We start from the raw sequence: 21693 nt of genomic DNA on the forward strand, positions 1-21693 counted from the left end.
TTCTTTTTTACTTCTCCCACACTTTCTTCTTCATTATCCTCATCATCAGCTTCTTTGACATCAACTATCTTCACCTTATTCATCTTCTTCTTCATCTTCTACCTATAATTTTTTTTTTTTACATTGTTCATATTCTTTTTGTTTAACTATTATCTTCTTCATATTCAACTTCTTCATCATATTCTTATTTGTGACAGGCATTCCCGTAGTTGTTATCTATAAAAGTTTGAAGATTACACCTTCCGTTCTGCCTGTCACAAAAGAGTTACATTTGTCCGCGTTCAGTTTGGCCTGCAGCATCAGGCTTTATCCAGGGGCACCACGAGGAGGAACGGACTCACCCCTATACACTGCTTAGTCTTCTTCTGCTTATAATTTAGATAAAATCTTTTGCTCTGATATTTAGTGTTATGCTTAATGTTCTTCTGCTCTTTGTTCTGCAGCCTCTTGTTCTTCTGCTTCTCGGTCTCCCATGTTGTCGTCGTCTCCAGGGTCGTCGTCTCCAGGGTCGTCGTCTCCGGGGTCGTCGTCATCGGGGTGGTCTTCAGGGTCATCGTCTCCAGGGTCGTCGTCATCTCAGTGGTTGTCATCTCTGGTGTCGTCGTCATCTTAGGGGTGGTCTTCCGGGTCGTCCTCTTTAGGGTCTTGAACTTGGAACTGTAGCAGAAGGTACAAGAAGGCTGAGAAAATGCCGAGAAACAGCTGATGGAACTGGAACTCGGATGGCTACCCGAAGGTCCAAGAGCCAATGGAACTACCGAGGACCAGCTGACGTTACTGGAACCCGGTTACTAAGCAGGAGGTACCCGTGCCTGAAAGCACTACCAAGGACCACCTGACGTTGGTGGAACTCGGATGCCCAGAGGGAGGCACCTAAGCCAAAGGCTCTGCCCGGAACCAGCTGACGGTACTGGAACCAGGATGGGGAGCAGAAGGTACAAGAGCAAAAGACACTGCCGAGAACCAGCTGACGGTACTGGAACCCGGATGGGTAGCCGAAGGTCCAAGAGCCAATGGAACTACCGAGGACCAGCTGACGTTACTGGAACCCGGTTACTAAGCAGGATGTACCCGTGCCTGAAAGCACTACCAAGGACCACCTGACGTTGGTGGAACTCGGATACCCAGAGGGAGGCACCTAAGCCAAAGGCTCTGCCCGGAACCAGCTGACGGTACTGGAACCAGGTTCGGGAGCAGAAGGTACAAGAGCAAAAGACACTGCCGAAAACCAGCTGACGGTACTGGAACCCGGATGGGTAGCCGAAGGTCCAAAAGCCAATGGAACTACCGAGGACCAGCTGACGTTACTGGAACCCGGTTACTAAGCAGGAGGTACCCGTGCCTGAAAGCACTACCAAGGACCACCTGACGTTGGTGGAACTCGGATACCCAGAAGGAGGCACTTAAGCCAAAGGCTCTGCCCGGAACCAGCTGACGGTGCTGGAACCAGGATGGGGACCTATTCAAGCTTGTCTTCCTAGAGCCCCAACTAGCGGTGTTGGAGCAAAGGGTCAGCAGGGGGAGCAGAGTGTAGGCCGAAGCCTTCACTGGAGGCATTTGTAGGTCTGTTGTGTCTGCGTGGCTGTTGCAGGACACGTTGCCGGCTACACAGCAGGGGAACAGTTGGCGGTGCTGAACCCCACTGACACATTGGCGAGGTGTTTTTCTCTGTGCAGCTAGCAGTACCGGGCACCAACTGGCGGTGTTAGAGCCCAGGCTCTGCAGGGGGAGCAGAGTGTAGGCCGAAGCCTAATTGAACCAATTTTAAAGGTAACCTTTAACCCCCCCTCAGGTGTTACAAACTAGAAGAGCCACGCCTTATGCAGCAGTAGTGCTGCACAAGTCAAAGGTTGCTCTTTTAATTTTGTTCCTTGCACAAGCTGAATGAAACACGTACAACATTTTGGCCCTTATACAGTCAACCTGTCTTGGAGGCGGGAGTTCCCTTCGTAATGAGACGCAGCACAGCTGGCAAAAATACCACCTTGGTGCTTGGCGCGGCCTCCTGAGCATCGCATTTTGATGTACAGGAGTCTGCGTTGTTGCGTTATCCCTTGGCCATGCGCTGCCCGTCTTCTGACATCATTTCATGTCGGCTGGTGCGGTTCGCGATGCCCATGAATCCCAGCCCCGCAGTGTCTTTACATTGTTAAAACACTGCGGGGCTGGGATTCATGGCCTGGCGCAGTACATATGTTCGCCTCTCGCTCGTGTCCTTACACCTGCTACAGACTGTGCGGCGTCAGCTGATCCCTTATCGCATGCCACGGCCATGAAGCCGCACAGTCTGAAGAAGGCGGAAGGAGCTGAGTGACAGCCTGGCGAAGATATGCACTGCTCATGCCCGTCAATCACACCCTCGCAGTCAAAATAAATAAGACACCGAGGGGCGTTGTGTCGGGCAGGGCGGCCGCAGAGGCGCAGCCAGCCAAACAATGATGTCAGAAGAAGGGCTGTGCTACCAAGGGGGTCGTTGCGTGTCATTACAAAGGAAAGTCACACCTCAGGGACATTTTAATGGTCTCAGGGGACACATTGTAGATGTGTTCTGTTCCACGGGTGCAAGGAGAGTAAGTTTATGAGCCACCTTGCACACATGCAGCATTACTGCTGTACAAGGTGGCTGTAAAACATACAAACACCTGGGGGTGGGGCGACAGGATCCCTTCAATTTCAGTTCTTGTGTCTGCGTGGCTTTTGCAGGACACGATGCCGGCTACACAGCAGGGGAACAGCTGGCGGTGCTGAACCCCACTGACACATTGGCTGGTGTTTTTCTCTGTGCAGCTAGCAGTACCGGGCACCAACTGGCGGTGTTAGAGCCCAGGGTCAGCAGGAGGAGGAGAGGGAGCAGAGTGTAGGCCGAAGCCTGCACTGGCGGCAGCTTTGTGTCTGCGTGGCTGTTGCAGGACACGTTGCCGGCTACACAGCAGGGGAACAGCTGGCGGTGCTGAACCCCACTGACACATTGGCGAGGTGTTTTTCTCTGTGCAGCTAGCAGTACCGGGCACCAACTGGCGGTGTTAGAGCCCAGGCTCTGCAGGGGGAGCAGAGTGTAGGCCGAAGCCTAATTGAACCAATTTTAAAGGTAACCTTTAACCCCCCCTCAGGTGTTACAAACTAGAAGAGCCACGCCTTATGCAGCAGTAGTGCTGCACAAGTCAAAGGTTGCTCTTTTAATTTTGTTCCTTGCACAAGCTGAATGAAACACGTACAACATTTTGGCCCTTATACAGTCAATCTGTCTTGGAGGCGGGAGTTCCCTTCGTAATGAGACGCAGCACAGCTGGCAAAAATACCACCTTGGTGCTTGGCGCAGCCTCCTGAGCATCGCATTTTGATGTACAGGAGTCTGCGTTGTTGCGTTATCCCTTGGCCATGCGCTGCCCGTCTTCTGACATCATTTCATGTCGGCTGGTGCGGTTCGCGATGCCCATGAATCCCAGCCCCGCAGTGTCTTTACAGTGTTTCACACTGCGGGGCTGGGATTCATGGCCTGGCGCAGTACATATGTTCGCCTCTCGCTCGTGTCCTTACACCTGCTACAGACTGTGCGGCGTCAGCTGATCCCTTATCGCATGCCACGGCCATGAAGCCGCACAGTCTGAAGAAGGCGGAAGGAGCTGAGTGACAGCCTGGCGAAGATATGCACTGCTCATGCCCGTCAATCACACCCTCACAGTCAAAATAAATAAGACACCGAGGGGCGTTGTGTCGGGCAGGGCGGCCGCAGAGGCGCAGCCAGCCAAACAATGATGTCAGAAGAAGGGCTGTGCTACCAAGGGGGTCGTAGCGTGTCATTACAAAGGAAAGTCACACCTCAGGGACATTTTAATGGTCTCAGGGGACACATTGTAGACGTGTTCTGTTCCACGGGTGCAAGGAGAATAAATTTATGAGCCACCTTGCACACATGCAGCATTACTGCTGTACAAGGTGGCTGTAAAACATACAAACACCTGGGGGTGGGGCGACAGGATCCCTTCAATTTCAGTTCTTGTGTCTGCGTGGCTTTTGCAGGACACGATGCCGGCTACACAGCAGGGGAACAGCTGGCGGTGCTGAACCCCACTGACACATTGGCTGGTGTTTTTCTCTGTGCAGCTAGCAGTACCGGGCACCAACTGGCGGTGTTAGAGCCCAGGGTCAGCAGGAGGAGGAGAGGGAGCAGAGTGTAGGCCGAAGCCTGCACTGGCGGCAGCTTTGTGTCTGTGTGGCTGTTGCAGGACACGTTGCCGGCTACACAGCAGGGGAACAGCTGGCGGTGCTGAACCCCACTGACACATTGGCGAGGTGTTTTTCTCTGTGCAGCTAGCAGTACCGGGCATCAACTGGCGGTGTTAGAGCCCAGGGTCAGCAGGAGGAGGAGAGGGAGCAGAGTGTAGGCCGAAGCCTGCACTGGCGGCAGCTTTGTGTCTGCGTGGCTGTTGCAGGACACGATGCCGGCTACACAGCAGGGGAACAGCTGGCGGTGCTGAACCCCACTGACAGAGTGGCGTGTGTTTTGCTCTGTGCAGCCAGCACTTCCGGACAGCAACTAGCGGTGTTGGAGCCCGGGCTCTGCAGGTGGAGCAGAGTGTAGGCCGAAGCCTAATTGAACCGATTTTAAAGTTAACCTTTAACCCCCCCTCAGGGGTTACAAACTACAAGAGCCACAGCTTGGGCAGCAGTAATGCTGCACAAGTCAAAGGTTGCTCTTTTAATTTTGCTTCTTGCACACGCAGAAAGAAACACGTATAACATTTAGGCCTTTAAGCAGTCAAACTGTTTTGGAGGCACGAGTTCCCTTCGTAATGAGACGCAGCACAGCTGTCAAAAATCCCACCTTGGTGCTGGGCGCGGCCTCCTGAGCGTCGTTATTTGCTGCACAGGAGTCTGCGCTGTCGTGTTATCCCTTGGCCTTGCGCTGTTAGCGCTGCCCATCTTCTGACATCATTTAATGTTGGCCGGTGCGGTTCGCGATGACCATGAATCCCAGCCCCGCAGTGTCTTTACATTGTTAAAACACTGCGGGGCTGGGATTCATGGCCTGGCGCAGTACATATGTTCGCCTCTCACACTCGGGTCCTTACACCTGCTTCAGACTGTGCGGCGTCAGCTGATCCCTTGTCGCATGCCACGGCCATGAAGCCGCACAGTCTGAAGAAGGCCGAAGGAGATGAGGGACAGGCGAACATATGCACTGCTCATGCCCATCAATCACACCCTCGCAGTCAAAATAAATAAGACACCGAGGGGCGTTGTGTGGGCCAGGGCGGCCGCAGAGGCGCAGCCAGCCAAACAATGATGCCAGAAGACGGGCAGCGCTACCAAGGGGGTTGCAGCGTGTAATTACAAAGGAAAGTCACACCTCAGGGACGGTTTAATGGTCACAGAGGACACATTTTAGACGTGTTCAGTTCCACGTGTGCAAGGGGAATAAGTTTCTGAGCCACCTTGCACACATGCAGCATTACTGCTGTACAAGGTGGCTGTGAAACATACAAACGCCTGGGGGAGGGGGGACAAGTTCCCTTCAATTTCAGTTCTTGTGTCTGCGTGGCTGTTGCAGGACACGATGCCGGCTACACAGCAGGGGAACAGCTGGCAGTGCTGAACCCCACTGACACATTGGCTGGTGTTTTTCTCTGTGCAGCTAGCAGTACCGGGCCCCAACTGAGTTAGAGCCCAGGGTCAGCAGGAGGAGAGGGAGCAGAGTGTAGGCCGAAGCCTGCACTGGCGGCAGCTTTGTGTCTGCGTGGCTGTTGCAGGACACGTTGCTGGCTACACAGCAGGGGTATAGCTGGCGTTGCTGAACCCCACTGACACATTGGCTGGTGTTTTTCTCTGTGCAGCTAGCACATCTGGGCGCCAACTGGCGGTGTTAGAGCCCAGGGTCAGCAGGAGGAGCATAGTGTAGGCCGAAGCCTGCACTGGAGCAAGTTGAAAGGGAACCTTTAACACCCCCCCCCCCCCTCCAGGGGTTTGTAGCTGAAAGAGCCATATTGTACAGCACTAATGCTGGAAAAGGTAAACTTAGCTCTTTTAATTATGGTCCTTGCAAACGCTGAACTTGACACTTATGAAATGTGTCCCCTCACACCGTTAAACCGTCCGGTCAGAGGGACTTTCCTTTGTCATGTGACGCAGCACAGCTGTCATTCTTACCCCCTTGGCGCCGTGCGCCGCCTCCTCAGCGTTGTTTGAATCTGTCCCGGAGCCTGCGCTGTTAAGTTAGCCCTTGTCCATGCACACATTTTGCACTGCCCATCTTCTGACATCATTTGGTGTCAGGCTGGCTGCGCCTGTGCGGCTGCGCTGGCCAAGATCCCGCCTCACTGTGTCATCTAATGTAATCACTCTGCGGACCTGTGATCCATGGGCATGCGCAGTGCATATCCTTGCCTCTCACTCCCCTCCTTCCAGCTTCTTCAGACTGTGCGGCGTCATGGCCGTGGCATGCTATTAGGGATCAGCTGACGGCGCACAGTCTGAAGAAGGCTGAGGGAGATGAGAGAGAGGCGGATGTTAAGATATGCACTGCGCATGTCCATGGATCACAGGCCCGCAGTGGGATTAAATCAGAAGACACTACGAGGCGGGATCTCGTCCAGCGCGGCCGCACAGGCGCCGCCAGCCTGACACCAAATGATGTCAGAAGATGGGCAGCGCAAAATGTGTGCATGGACAAGGGCTAACATAACAGCGCAGGCTCCGGGACAGATTCAAACAACGCTGAGGAGGTGGCGCACGGCGCCAAGGGGGTAAGAATGACAGCTGTGCTGCGTCACATGACAAAGGAAAGTCCCTCCGACCGGACGGTTTAACGGTGTGAGGGGACACATTTCATAAGTGTCAAGTTCAGCGTGTGCAAGGAGCACCACAAAAAGAGCCACTTTTTCCTTTTGCATCATTATTACTGCTGCACAAGGTGGCTCTTTCAGTAACAAACGCCTGGGGGGGGGACAGGTTCCCTTAAATTTAAGTTGTTGTGCCTGCGTGGCGGTCGCATGACACGTTGCCGTATACACAGCAGGGGAGCAGCAGGCATTACTGAAGCCCACTAACACATTGGCGAGGTGTTTGGCTCTGTGCAGACAGCACTTCTGGACAACAACTAGCGGTGTTGTAGCCCAGGGACATCAGGAGGAGGAGCTGGAGGAGATAGGAGGGATTGCCACACACACAGCTGGGGAACAGCTGACGTTACTGAACCCCAATAACAGAGGAGCGACTGTTGACTGCGTACAGCACTACCAGGCAACAAATAGCGGTGTTGGAGCCCAGGGACGGCAGGAGGAGGAGGTGGAGGAGATAGGAGGGATTGCCACACACACAGCTGGGGAACAGCTGACGTTACTGAACCCCAATAACAGAGGAGCGACTGTTGACTGTGCGTACAGCACTACCAGACAACAACTAGCGGTGTTGGAGCCCAGGGACGGCAGGAGGAGGAGGTGGAGGAGATAGGAGGGATTGCCACACACACAGCTGGGGAACAGCTGACGTTACTGAACCCCAATAACAGAGGAGCGACTGTTGACTGTGCGTACAGCACTACCAGGCAACAACTAGCGGTGTTGGAGCCCAGGGACAGCAGGAGGAGGAGGTGGAGGAGATAGGAGGGATTACCACACACACAGCTGGGGAACAGCTGACGTTACTGAACCCCAATAACAGAGGAGCGACTGTTGACTGTGCGTACAGCACTACCAGGCAACAACTAGCGGTGTTGGAGCCCAGGGACAGCAGGAGGAGCAGAGGAACACAGTGTAGGCCGAAGCCTGATTGGAGTAAGTCGAAAGGGAACCTTTAACCCCCCCCCCAAGGCGTTTGTAGCTGAAAGAGCCAGCTTGTGCAGCACAAAGGATGCAAAAGGAAAAGGTGGCTCTTTTCATTATGCTCCTTGCAAACACAGAACTAAACACTTATAAAATGTGTTCCCTGATACCGTGAGACCGTCCCGGAGGTGGGACTTTCCTTCGTAATATGACGCAGCACAGCTGTCATTCCTACCCCCTTGGCGCCGTGCCCTGACTCCTCAGCGTTGTTTGATTCCGTCCCGGAGCCTGCGCTGTTATGTTATCCCTTGGCCAGGCTCACTTAGCGCTGCCCATCTTCTGACATCATTTGGTGTCAGGCTGGCTGCGCCTGTGCGGCCGCGCTGGCCGAGAGCCCGCCTCGCAGTGTCGTCTAATGTAATCCCACCGCGGGCCTGGGATCCGTGGCCATGCGCAGTGCATATCCTCGCCTCTCACTCCCCTCCCTACGGCTTCTTCAGACTGTGTGGCGTCACGGCCGTGGCATGCTATTAGGGATCAGCTGACGGCGCACAGTCTGAAGAAGGCGTAGGGAGATGAGTGAGAGGCAGAGGTTCAGATATGCACTGGGCATGTCCATGGATCTCAGGCCCCCAGTGGGATTAAATCAGAAGACACTGCGAGGCGGGCTCTCGGCAAGCGCGGCCGCACAGGCGCAGTCAGCCTGACACCAAATGATGTCAGAAGAGGGGCAGCGCTAAGTGTGCCTGGCCAAGGGATAACATAACAGCGCAGGCTCCGGGACGGAATCAAACAACGCTGAGGAGCCGGGGCACGGCGCCAAGGGGGTAGGAATGACAGCTGTGCTGCGTCATATTACGAAGGAAAGTCCCACCTCCGGGACGGTTTTACGGTATCAGTGGACACATTTTATAAGTGTTAAGTTCTGCGTGTGCAAGGAGCTAAACAAAAATAGCTACCTTTTCCTTGTGCAGCATTACTGCTGCACAAGGTGGCTCTTTCAGTAACAAACGCCTTGGGGGGGGGGACAGGTTCCCTTACATTTCAGTTGTTGTGTCAGCGTGGCGGTCGCAGGACACATTGCCGGCTACACAGCTGGGGATCAGCTGACGTTACTGAAACCCAATAACACTGGGTCGTATGTTTTGACTGTGCAGACGGCACTTCTGAGCCTCAACTGGCGGTGTTGGAGCCCAGGAATTAAAGTTCAGGTGGTAGAAAGATGAACACAACAGGAGACCTGGATACTGTAGACAGTCACCTAATTATTTAATCAGGAAGAGGAGTGGCAAATTCCTGCGAGATCCAGGCCTTGTTCATTTTCAGGAAAGTAAGCCGGTCAACGTTATCGGAGGATAGTCGCATGCGACGGTCAGTTAGTACACCACCTGCAGCACTAAAGACGCGTTTCGATAATACACTAGCCGCAGGGCAAGCCAGCACCTCCAATGCATACTGGCTTAGCTCTGGCCATGTATCCAGCTTTGAGACCCAAAACTTGAAAGGTGAAGAGCCGTCTGGGAGTACAGCAAGAGGTCAAGACATGTAGTCTGTCACCATCTGACGGAACCGTTGCCTCCTGCTGACTGGAGCCGTCTGTGATGGTGTAGACTTTTGTGGCGGGCACAAAAAACTGTGCCACAGTTGGGCCATACTGGTCTTGCCTTGGGCAGAGGCACTGCTTCTGCTCCCTCTTTGTGCAGAGCCTCCTCCACTGCCTGGACGCACTGAGCTGCTTTGTAATGCACTAGCAGCACTTCTCTCAGTTGGAATGGAGAAGATGATGGAATTCACCAGTGTGTCTTGGTACTCCTGCATTTTTCGCTCCCGGTTCAACGGTGTGATGAGGCTTTCTACGTTGTCCCGGTAGCGAGCACCCAATAATCAGACATGTTGAGAATGTGGGCGATGCGGCGGTCGTTTCTCAGGCACTGCAGCATGTAATCCACCATGTGCTGCAGACTGCCAACTGGCCAAGAAACGCTGTCCCCTGCTGGAGGCGTGATCTCTGCCCGCTCATCATCACCCCACCCTCGCTGTACACACTGAGTACTGGACAATTGTGTAACTCCCTCCTCTGCACGGATGTCTTCCTCCTCCATTGACTCCTCCTCATCCTCCTCACAAAGTGTCCCCTGCCTACGCGTTTGTGAGGAACCACGTGGCACTGACTGTCCAGAAGATGATGGAAATGGTGAATCCTCATCCTCCACCTCTTCCACAACATCATCCCTTAGCGCTTGCAGTGATTTTTCAGCAGGCAGATAAGGGGGACAGTCATTCTGACTAGTGCATCATCTGCACTCGCCATCCGCGTGGAATCGAAGGGACGCAAAACCTGGCAGACGTCCTTCATAGTGGCCCACTCTGTGGTTGTGAAGTCTGAATGGCGCTGAGTGCGACTTCTTTGCGCCTGATGCAGCTGGTACTCCATTACAGCTTGCTGCTGCTCACACAACCGCTCCAACATATGTAACGTGGAATTCCACCTGGTAGGTAGGTCACATATGATGCGATGTTCCGGCAGGCGGTGTCGGCGCTGCAGAGCCGCAATGCGCGATTTTGCCGTGCTGGAACGCCGCAAGTGAGCACACTCTAGGCGGACCTTGTGCAGCAGTGCATCAAGATCCGGATAGTCCCTCAAAAAACTCTGCACGACCAAATTGAGCACATGTGCCAGACATGGGATGTGAGTGAGGTTGCCGAGGCCCAGAGCTGCCACCAGATTTCGGCCATTATCACAAACTACCATGCCTGGCTGGAGATTCGCTGGCACAAACCACACATCGCTTTCCTGCTTGATGGCATTCCAGAGCTCCTGCGCTGTGTGGCTTTGATTCCCCAAAGAAATTAATTTCAAGACGGCCTGTTGACGTTTGGCCACGGCTGTTCTCATGTCGGTCGTAACAGGTAAACGTTCATCACGAGTCCATGTGGAGGTGGACTGTGACGGCTCCTGCAGCGATGATTCTGAGGAACTGGTGTAAGAGGAGGAGTCAATGCGTACAGAATGGATTCCTGCAATCCTTGGAGTGGGCAGGACACGGCCTGCGCCACTCGCACGATCTGTACCCGGCTCAACGACATTAACCCAATGGGCAGTGAGGGAGAGGTATCGCCCCTGTCCATGTTGACTGGTCCACGCATCGGTGGTGAGGTGGACCTTGCTACTGACGGCGTTCAGTAGCGCGTGTTTTATGTGTCCCTCCACATGCTTGTGCAGGGCAGGGACAGCTTGCCTGCTGAAGTAAAAGCGGCTGGGCACATTGTACTTTGGGACTGCCAATGACATCAAGTCACGGAAGCTGTCAGTCTCCACCAGCCTGAATGACAGCATTTCCAGTGACAGAAGTTTGGCAATGCCTGCAGTCAGAGCCTGTGCTCGTGGGTGGTTTGACGAGAAAGGCCGCCTTTTCTCCCATGCCTGTACTACCGATGGCTGTAGACTGGGCTGGGAGTGTGTGGATGACTGGGAAAGTGGTGCTGCGGGTGGAATTACAGTGGGTCTCTGGACAACAGGGCCAGAGGTTCTTCCACGGCGATCCTGGGAGGAAGCCGAACCAGCTGCGTGTGAGCTGGAGGAAGAGGCAACACGAGCTGAAGAGGTGGTAGCTGCCGCTGTTGGTTGGCCTAGCTCTTCAGTGTGTTTTTCTAACTCCGCCGTGTGCCTGTTGCGCACATGTTTCCACATGTTGGAGGTATTGAGGTTGCTGACATTTCGACCTCTTTTGACTTTGTGATGACACACCTTGCATTTGACATAGCAAATGTCATCTGCAACTGTGTCAAAAAAGGGCCAGACACTGCAAGTCTTGGGAGCGCCCTTTTTGGCTTTTGGAACAGACATGCTCCTAACGGGTGCCAAAGTGGAGGCTACAGGCTGCGCAGTCTTCCCTCTCCCTCTACCTCTTTGGCCCGTTCTAGGAATCTCTTCCTCGGAGCTGCTCCCACCACCTTCCTGTCCCTCACGCCACGATGGGTCAAGGACCTCATCATCTACACTACCCTCTGCCACCAACTGCTCCTCCTGGGTAGTCTCAGCAGCAGAGCACGCACCAGAAAGTGGCACCTGAGTGTCATCATCAGCGGATGCGGCCTGCGATGTGGTGACCGGAGGCACTGGCCCACCCGCCTCTTCAGACTCAGAGAGAAAAAGCTGTTGGGCATCACTGCACCCTGCCTCTTCTTCCATTTCTCCAATGCTGCTTGGCTGGCCCCCTGTTTCCAAGCCAAGAGATTCAGAGACCAGAAGTAGAGACAGCTCCTGTCCTGGGCTCTCTGTCTGCCTGGCCAATTTGGCAGGTGGTGAAGAGACAGATGGCTGCTCTCCAGTGCTCTGTGTCTGAGAGGATGTGGCACTAATTGAAGTCGATGCGTTAGCTGCCATCCATCCGACAACGGCTTCAATTTGGTCTTCACGCAGCAGCGGTGTACGGCGCTCTGCGACAAAGCTGCGCATGAAGGACTGTTCCCTGGTAAAACTGGGTGCTGAGGAGTCACCGGTGCCCGCAGCAGGCACAGAATACCCACGTCCTCTCCCTGCTCCGCGCCCACGCCCACGTGCCTTACTCCCTGCCTTCTTCATCTTGGTTGACTGATAAAGATAAGCAGAAAAGTACTAACGGCTTTGTGTGCTTATTCCTGAAAAGCTCCGAGTCCTAACAGGTATAGGAAACACTAATTTTCTAAAGTGTGGACTAGACTTTAATATGAGCTAATGTGGCCTACACAAATGTAAAGTGGTGTGTTTGGTGAACTTTATTATTTATTTATTTTTGGGGGGCTGAACTGACAACAGAGAGAGCTGCAGTCACACGGAGACCGTGCAGACAGCCGTAAACGGCGCTGCAAGGCCCAAAAAACCTCCTCTACTTTATCCTATGTAGTGTTTTTCCACAAGTTAGCTGGATACGGGTGGAAAAACACTAATAGGAATTTTTTGAAAAAATGTGCAGCAGCCTGCACTACTTAAAACAAAAGGAAAACTGATTTTACGGTATGACGCAGTGAACAACCCTGAGCTGGATACAACCAGGCTATGGCTGCTCACAGACTACAGGGCGAGCTGCAGTCACACGGAGACCGTGCAGACAGCCGTAAACGGCGCTGCAAGGCCCAAAAAACCTCCTCTACTTTATCCTATGTAGTGTTTTTCCACAAGTTAGCTGGATACGGGTGGAAAGACACTAATAGGAATTTTTTGAAAAAATGTGCAGCAGCCTGCACTACTTAAAACAAAAGGAAAATTGATTTTACGGTATGACGCAGTGAACAACCCTGAGCTGGATACAACCAGGCTATGGCTGCTCACAGACTACAGGGCGAGCTGCAGTCACACGGAGACCATGCAGACAGCCGTAAACGGCGCTGCAAGGCCCAAAAAACCTCCTCTACTTTATCCTATGTAGTGGTTTTCCACAAGTTAGCTGGATACGGGTGGAAAGACACTAATAGGAATTTTTTGAAAAAATGTGCAGCAGCCTGCACTACTTAAAACAAAAGGAAAATTGATTTTACGGTATGACGCAGTGAACAACCCTGAGCTGGATACAACCAGGCTATGGCTGCTCACAGACTACAGGGCGAGCTGCAGTCACACGGAGACTGTGCAGACAGCCGTAAACGGCGCTGCAAGGCCCAAAAAAACTCCTCTACTTTATCCTATGTAGTGTTTTTCCACAAGTTAGCTGGATACGGGTGGAAAGTCACTAATAGGAATTATTAGAAAAAATGAGCAGCAGACTACACTACTTGAAAAAAAAAAAAAAAAGAACAGTATGATGCAATGAACCACCCTCCCTGAACTGAATACAACCAGCTATGGATGGCCTATGGCTGCACACAGACTAGAGAGTGGGCTGCACTCACACACACACACACACACACACACAGACCTTGCAGATCGCTGTGAAAACAGCGCTGCAAGGCAAAAGCAAGGTGATTAGTAGGTGAACACAGCGGTTGCTAAATTAGCCTTGGAAAAGCACAAAGAACCAAATCGCTATCTCTAAACTGGCCCTCAGTCAGCAAACAGCGTCCTGTCACTAACTGAATTCACAGCAGAGTGAGCGAAAAATGGCGCCAGCGACTTTTAAACTGCATCATGACATCATTTCAGCAGCCAATCACAGCCTTGCCAGTAGTTTCATGCCCTCCATGCTGAACAGGATGTGCCCACACTTGGAATCATTCTCATTGGCTGAATTCGTGCAGTTTGAATCTGGGAACTTCCGATTCCGGTATCCGATACGCGGCAAGTATCGGAATCCCGGTATCGGAATTCCGATACCGCAAGTATCGGCCGATACCCGATACTTGCGGTATCGGAATGCTCAACACTAGTGGTGAGCACTTTGAACCCCCAAGTGCTTCACAGAAGTTTATAACGTAGAGCCGTGAAAATAAAAAATCGCATTTTTTCTACAAAAATGATCTTTTTGCCTCCAAATTTTTATTTTACCAAGGGTAACAGGAGAAAATGGACCCCTGAAGTTGTTGTACAATTTGTCCTGAGTACGCCGACACCCCATATGTGGGGGTAAACCACTGTTTGGGCGCATGGCTGAGCTCGGAAGCAAAGGAGCGCCATTTGACTTTTCAATGCAAAATTGATTGGAATTGAGATCGGACGCCATGTCGTGTTTGGAGAGCCCCTGATGTGCCTAAACAGTAGAAACCCCCCAAAAGTGACCCCATTTTGGAAACTAGACCCCCCATGGAACTTATCTAGATGTGTAGTGAGAACTTTGAATGCCCAAGTGCATCACAGAAGTTTATAATGCAGAGTCGTGAAAATAAAAAATATTTTTTTTTTTAACAAAAAAGATTTTTTAGCCCCCAAGTTTTTATTTTCACAAGGGTAACAAGAGAAATTGGACCCCAAAAGTAGTTGTCCAATTTGTCCTGAGTATGCTGGTACCCCATATGTGGGGGTAAACCACTGTTTGGGCGCATGGCTGAGCTCGGAAGGGAAGGAGCGCCGTTTTGGAATGCAGACTTTGATAGAATTGTCTGCTGGCATTATGTTGCGTTTGCAGACCCCTAATGTACCTAAACAGTAGAAACCCCCAACAAGTGACCCCATTTTGGAAAATAGACCCCCCAAGGAACTTATCTAGATATGTGGTGAGAACTTTGAATGCCCAAGTGCTTCACAGAAGTTTATAATGCAGAGTAGTGAAAATAAAAAATATATTTTTTTCCCACAAAAAAGATTTTTTAGCCCCAAAATTTTTATTTTCACAAGGGTAACAAGAGAAATTGGACCCCAAAAGTTGTTGTCCAATTTGTCCTGAGTATGCTGGTACCCAATATGTGGGGGTAAACCACTGTTTGGGCGCACGGCACAGCTCGGAAGGGAAGGAGCGCCATTTTGGAATGCAGGCTTTGATAGAATGGTCTGCGGGCGTTATGTTGCGTTTGCAGAGCCCCTGATGTACCTAAACAGTAGAAACCCCCCACAAGTGACCAAATTTTGGAAACTAGACCCCCTAAGGAACTTATCTAGATATGTGGTGAGAACTTTGAATGCTCAAGTGCTTCACAGAAGTTTATAATGCAGAGTAGTGAAAATAAAAAAATATTTTTTTTCCCACAAAAAAGATTTTTAGCCCCCAAGTTTTTATTTTCACAAGGGTAACAGGAGAGATTGGACCCCAAAAGTTGTTGTCCAATTTATCCCGAGTACGCTGATGCCCCATATGTGGGGGTAAACCACTGTTTGGGCGCACGGCAGAGCTCAGAAGGGAGGGAGCACCATTTGACTTTTTTAGCGCAAAATTGTCTGTCGTGTTTGGAGACCCCCTGATGTACCTAAACAGTGGAACCCCCCCAATTCTAACTCCAACCCTAACTCCAACACACCCCTAACCCTAATCTCAACCCGATCCATAATCCTAATCACAACCCTAACGATAATCACAACCCTAACCCCAAAACAGCCCTAATCTCAACTCTAACCATAACCCTAATCAAAACCCTAAATCCAACACACCCCTTACCCTAATCTCAACCCTAACCTCAAACCTAACCCTAATCCCAATACACCCCTAACCCTAATCCCAACCCTAACCTTAACCCTAATCCCAACCCTAACCCCAATTCCAACCCTAATCCCAAACGTAACCCTAATCCCAACTGTAACCCTAATTCCAAACCCTAACCCTAATCCCAACTCTATCCCTAACTTTAGCCCCAACCCTAACCCTAGCCCTAACTTTAGCCCCAACCCTAACCCTAAGGCTACTTTCACACTTGCGTCGTGTGGCATCCGTCACAATCCGTTGTTTTGGACAAAAAAACGGATCCTGCAAATGTGCCCACAGGATGCCTTTTTTGCCCATAGACTTGTACTACCGACGGATGGCCACACGTCGCGTCCATTGTGCACTGGATCCGTTGTGTTTTGGCGGACCGTCGTCACAAAAAAAGTTCAATGTAACCTTTTTTTTGTACGTCGCGTCCGCCATTTCCGCGCATGCGTGGCCGTAACTCTGCCCCCTCCTCCCCAAGACATAGACTGGGCAGTGGATGCGTTGAAAAACTGCATCCACTGCCCACGTTGTGCACAATTTTCACAACGTGCGTCGGGCTGACGCATTGCAACCGCCCCGTACCGACGCAAGTGTGAAAGAAGCCTAAGGCTACTTTCACACTAGCGTCGTACTCGGCCCATCGCAGTGTGTCGGGCCGACGTACCGACGCTAGCGTTGTAAGCGCCGCACAACGGGTGCAGAGGATGCTGTTTTTTCAACGCATCTGCTGCCCCATTGTGAGGTGCGGGGAGGCGGGGGCGGAGTTACATGTAGCGTTTTTTGTGCCGACGGTCCGCCAAAGCACGACGCATCCATCGCACGACGGATGTGACGTGTGGCAATCCGTCGCAATGTGTCGCTAATGCAAGTCAATGGAGAAAAAAACGCATCCTGCAAGCACTTTTGCAGGATGCGTTTTTTCTCCAACGATGCATTGCGACGGAAGCCAAAAAACGCTAGTGTGAAAGTAGCCTAACCCTAGCCCTAACTCTAAATTTAGCCCTAACCCTAGCCCTAACCCTAGCCCTAACCCTAGCCCTAACCCTAACCCTAATTTTAGCCCCAACTCGTCTCTCCTGCCGGCCGGCAGATGGCAGCAGATGGCGGGTGCACTGCGCATGCGCCCGCCATTTTCTTTGCAGAGGAAGAAGCCGGCCGGCAAGAGGAGACGCAGGAGGACCCGGGGACACCGGGTGAGTATGATAGGGTCCCCGAATCCCCCTATTTCTCTGTCCTCTGATGTGCGATCACATCAGAGGACGGAGAATTACAGATCGCTTTTTCTTTCTTTTTTTTTTTGCGGTCGCCGGTAAACAGTTAATCACCGGCGATCGCAAAACAGGGGTCGGTAAAAACCGACCCCGATCATGTTCTTTGGGGTCTCGGCTACCCCCGGCAGCCGAGACCCCAAAGATCTTCCGGGCGGCGGGCGCACTGCGCATGCGCCCGCCATTTTTTCCCGGAAAAAAGATGACGGCGCCCATCGGGAGCCACGAGGAGCACCGGGGGAGATAGATGAGTATTGGGGGGCTATTGGGGGCCATCGGGGACACTATTTCTCTGTCCTCCGATGTGCGATCACATCGGAGGACAGAGAAATTAAATGGCAAATCGCGTTTTTTTATTTTGTTGCGACCGCCGGTAAACGGTTAATTACCGGCGATCGCAACTCGGGGGTCGGTAAAAACCCCCAAAATCATGTTCTCTGGGGTCTCGGCTACCCTCGGCAACCGAGACCCCAGAGAAAATCCAACTCTGGGGGGCGCTATTCACTTTTTCCACAGCGCCGTTAATTAACGGCGCTGTGGTTTAAGTACCCTTAGCGGCCGCCGTTAAAAGGCGTATCGGCGGTCGTTAAGGGGTTAAGAAGAGGTGTGTTGTCGACACTTGCTTCTGTAGTTATCTCAGCTGAGATTGAAATCTACCTAATCCTATTAACATTGGAAGATGGTCCTTAGGCCATGTGCACACGTTCAGTATTTTTCGCGGTTTTTCGCTATAAAAACGCGAAATAAAACGCTTACATATGCCTCCCATTATTTACAGTGTATTCCGCATTTCTTGTGCAAATGTTGCATTTTTTTCTGCGAAAAAATCGCATCGCGGAAAAAAAAGCAACATGTTCATTAAATTTGCGGGATTCCGCACACCTAGGAGTGCATTGATCTGCTTACTTCCCGCACGGGGCTGTGCACACCATGCGGGAAGTAAGCAGATTATGTGCGGTTGGTACCCAGGGTGGAGGAGAGGAGACTCTCCTCCACGGACTGGGCACCATATAATTGGTAAAAAAAAAAAGAATTAAAATAAAAAAGTCATATACTCACCTTCGATGGCCCCCGGAGTCTTCCCGCCTCTCAGCGGTGCATGCTGCTGCTTCCGTTTTTATAGCTGATGTGTGTGAAGGACCTGCGATGACATCGCGGTCACATGACCGCGATGACGTCGCGGTCACGTGACCGCGACGTCATCGAAGGTCCTGCACACACACACCATCTATAGGAACGGAAGCCACTGAGGAGATCGCCTGTCTGCAGGTGAGTATAACCCTTTTTTTTATTTTTTTTATTATTTTTAAACATTCTATCTTTTACTATTGATGCTGCATAGGCTGCATCTATAGTACAAAGTTGGTCACACTTGTCAAACACTATGTTTGACAAGTGTGACCAACCTGTCAATCAGTTTTCCAAGCGATGCTACAGATCGCTTGGAAAACTTTAGCATTCTGCAAGCTAATTACGCTTGCAAAATGCTAAAAAAAACCGCAAAAAAAGCAGATTTCTTGCAGAAAATTTCCGGTTTTCTTCAGGAAATTTCTGCAAGAAATCCTGACGTGTGCACATACCCTTAAAGTTCCTGACCTGCAATGGACAGTATATACAGTGGGGGAAATAAGTATTTGATCCCCTGCTGATTTTGTAAGTTTGCCAACTGATAAAGACATGAACAGTCTATAATTAAGTAGGTTAATTTTAGCATTGAGAGATAGAATATCAAAAATAAAATCCAGAAAGTCACACTGCATAAATTATATAAATTTATTTGCACTTTTCAGTGAGAAATAAATATTTTATCCCCTACCAACCATTAAGAGTTCTGGCTCCTACAGACCAGTTAGACGCTCCTAATCAATTCGTTACCTGCATTAAAGACAGCTCACCTTTATAAAAGACTCCTGTTCCCAGACTCAATTAATAAGTCAGACTCTAAACACTACATGGGCAAGACCAAAGAGCTTTATAAGAATGTCAGGGACAAGATCATAGACCTGCACAAGGCTGGAATGGGCTACAAAAGCATATGTAAGATGATGGGTGAGAAGGAGACAACTGTTGGTGCAATAGTAAGAAAATGGAAGAAATATAAAATGACTGTCATTCTACATTGATCTGGGGCATCATGCAAAATTTCACCTCGTGGGGTATCCTTGATCATGAAGAAGATGAGAGATCAGCTTAAAACTACACGGGGGGAACTTGTTAATGATTTCAAGGCAGCTGGGACCACAGTCACCAAGAAAACCATTGGTAACACATTATGTCTTATGGTTTAAAATCATACAGTGCCCACAAGGTCCCCCTGCTCAAGAAGGCAGATGTGCAGGCCTGTCTGAAGTTTGCCAATGAACACCTGGATGATTCTGTGAGTGATTGGGAGAAGGTGCTGTGGTCAGATGAGCCAAAAATTGAGGTCTTTGGCATTAACTCAACTCGCCATGTTTGGAGGAAGAGAATTGCTGCATATGACCCAAAGAACACCATCCCCACTGTCAAGTATGGAGGTGGAAACATTATGTTTTGGGGGTGTTTCACTGCTAAGGGCACAGGACTACTTCACCGCACCAATGGGAGAATGGATGGAGCCATGTACAGTAAAATCCTTAGTGACAACCTCCTTCCCTCCACCAGGACATTAAAAATGGGTCGTGGCTGGGTCTTCTAGCAAGACAATGACCCAAAACATACAGCCAGGGCAGCAAAGGAGTTGCTCAAAAAGAAGCACATTAAGGTCATGGAGTGGCCTAGCCTGTCCCCAGACCTTAATCCCATAGAAAACTCATGGAGGGAGTTGAAGCTTTGAGCTGCCAAGCGACAGCCTCAAACTTTTAATGATTTAGAGATGATCTGCAAAGAGGAGTGGACCAAAATTCCTCCTGATATGTCCGCAAACCTCATTATAAACTACAAAAAAAGTCTGACTGCTGTGCTTGCCAACAAGGGTTTCGCCAACAAGTATTAAGTCTTGTTTGCCAGAGGGATCAAATACTTATTTCTCACTGCAAAATGCAAATACATTTATATAATTTATACAATGTGATTTTCTGGATTTTATTTTTGATATTCTATCTCTTAGTAGGGTTGAGCGAAACGGGTCGGCAATTTTCAGAAGTCGCCGACTTTTGGCAAAGTCGGGTTTCATGAAACCCGACCCGACCCCTGTGTGGGGTCGGCCATGATGTCGGCGATCTTCTGAATCTGGAATCGGAATTCCGATACCGATTCCCGATATGTTTAAGATATCGGGAATTGGTATCGGAATTCAGATTTAAGTGTAAAATAAAGAATTAAAATAAAAAATATCGCTATACTTACACTCTGACGGGCCCTGGTACTAACCGGGAACCTTCCTTCCTTAGAATCAGCCTTCCAAGACCTGCGGTGACGTCACGGTGACGTCGCGGCTTGTGATTGGTCGCGCGGCCCCCATGTGACCGCTCGCGCGACCAATCACAAGCCGCGACGTCACCGTGACGTCACCGAAGGCCCTGGAAGGGCTGATTCTTAGGAAGGAAGGCTGTCGGAAAGAAGCAGGGCGTGTCCGAGGGTGAGTATATACCTAATAGGAATATACTCACCCTCGGCTTCGTTCCGGCAGCCTTCCTTCCTAAGAATCAGCCCTTCCAGGGCCTTCGGTGATGTCATGGTGACGTCGCAGCTTGTGATTGGTCGCGCGAGCGGTCACATGGGGGCCGCGCGACCAATCACAAGCCGCGACGTCACCGTGACGTCACCGCAGGTCTTGGAAGGCTGATTCTAAGGAAGGAAGGTTCCCGGTTAGTACCAGGGCCCGTCAGAGTGTAAGTATAGCGATATTTTTTATTTTAATTCTTTATTTTACACTTAAATATGGATCCCAGGGCCTGAAGGAGAGTTTCCGCTCCTTCAGACCCTGGGAACCATTGGAAACCCAATGCACTGCATTGGGTTTCGAGTTTCGGCCGACCCCGACCCCGACTTTTTTATAGGATCGGCCGATTTCACTCGACCCGACTTTTGAAAAAGTCGGGTTTCGTGAAACCCGACCCGATCCTATAAAAGTAAAGGTCGCTCAACCCTATCTCTTAGTGTTAAAATTAACCTACCCTTAAAATTATAGACTATTCATGTCTATGTCAGTGGGCAAAAGTACAAAGTCAGCAAGGGATCAAGTACTTATTTCCCCCACTGTGCGTGTGTGTATATATATATACATATATATACATACATATATATATATATACACACAGCACTGGCAAAAATTAAGAGACCACAGCATCAAAACCCTGTCATGGCCAGCCCAATCTCCAGACCTGAACCCCATTGAAACCCTCTGTAATATAATCAAAAGGATGATGGATATTCACAAGCCATCAAACAAACAAGAACTGCTTACATTTTTACACCAGAAGAAGTGTGAAAGACTGGTGGAAAGCATGCCAAGACGCATGAAAGCTGTGATTAAAAATCATGGTTATTCCACAAAATATTGATTTTTGAACTCTTCCTGTGGCGTTAAAACATTAGTATTGTTGTTTGTAAATACAGGGTCCTCGCCCCTCTGTATCACCCTGTAATTGTTAGTTTGCTTACTGTAAGTGATATCTGTAATTTGTATGTAACCCCTTCTCATGTACAGCA

Source organism: Ranitomeya variabilis, chromosome 4 (genome assembly GCF_051348905.1).
Source record: "Ranitomeya variabilis isolate aRanVar5 chromosome 4, aRanVar5.hap1, whole genome shotgun sequence".
Classification (NCBI taxonomy): Eukaryota; Metazoa; Chordata; class Amphibia; order Anura; family Dendrobatidae; genus Ranitomeya; species Ranitomeya variabilis.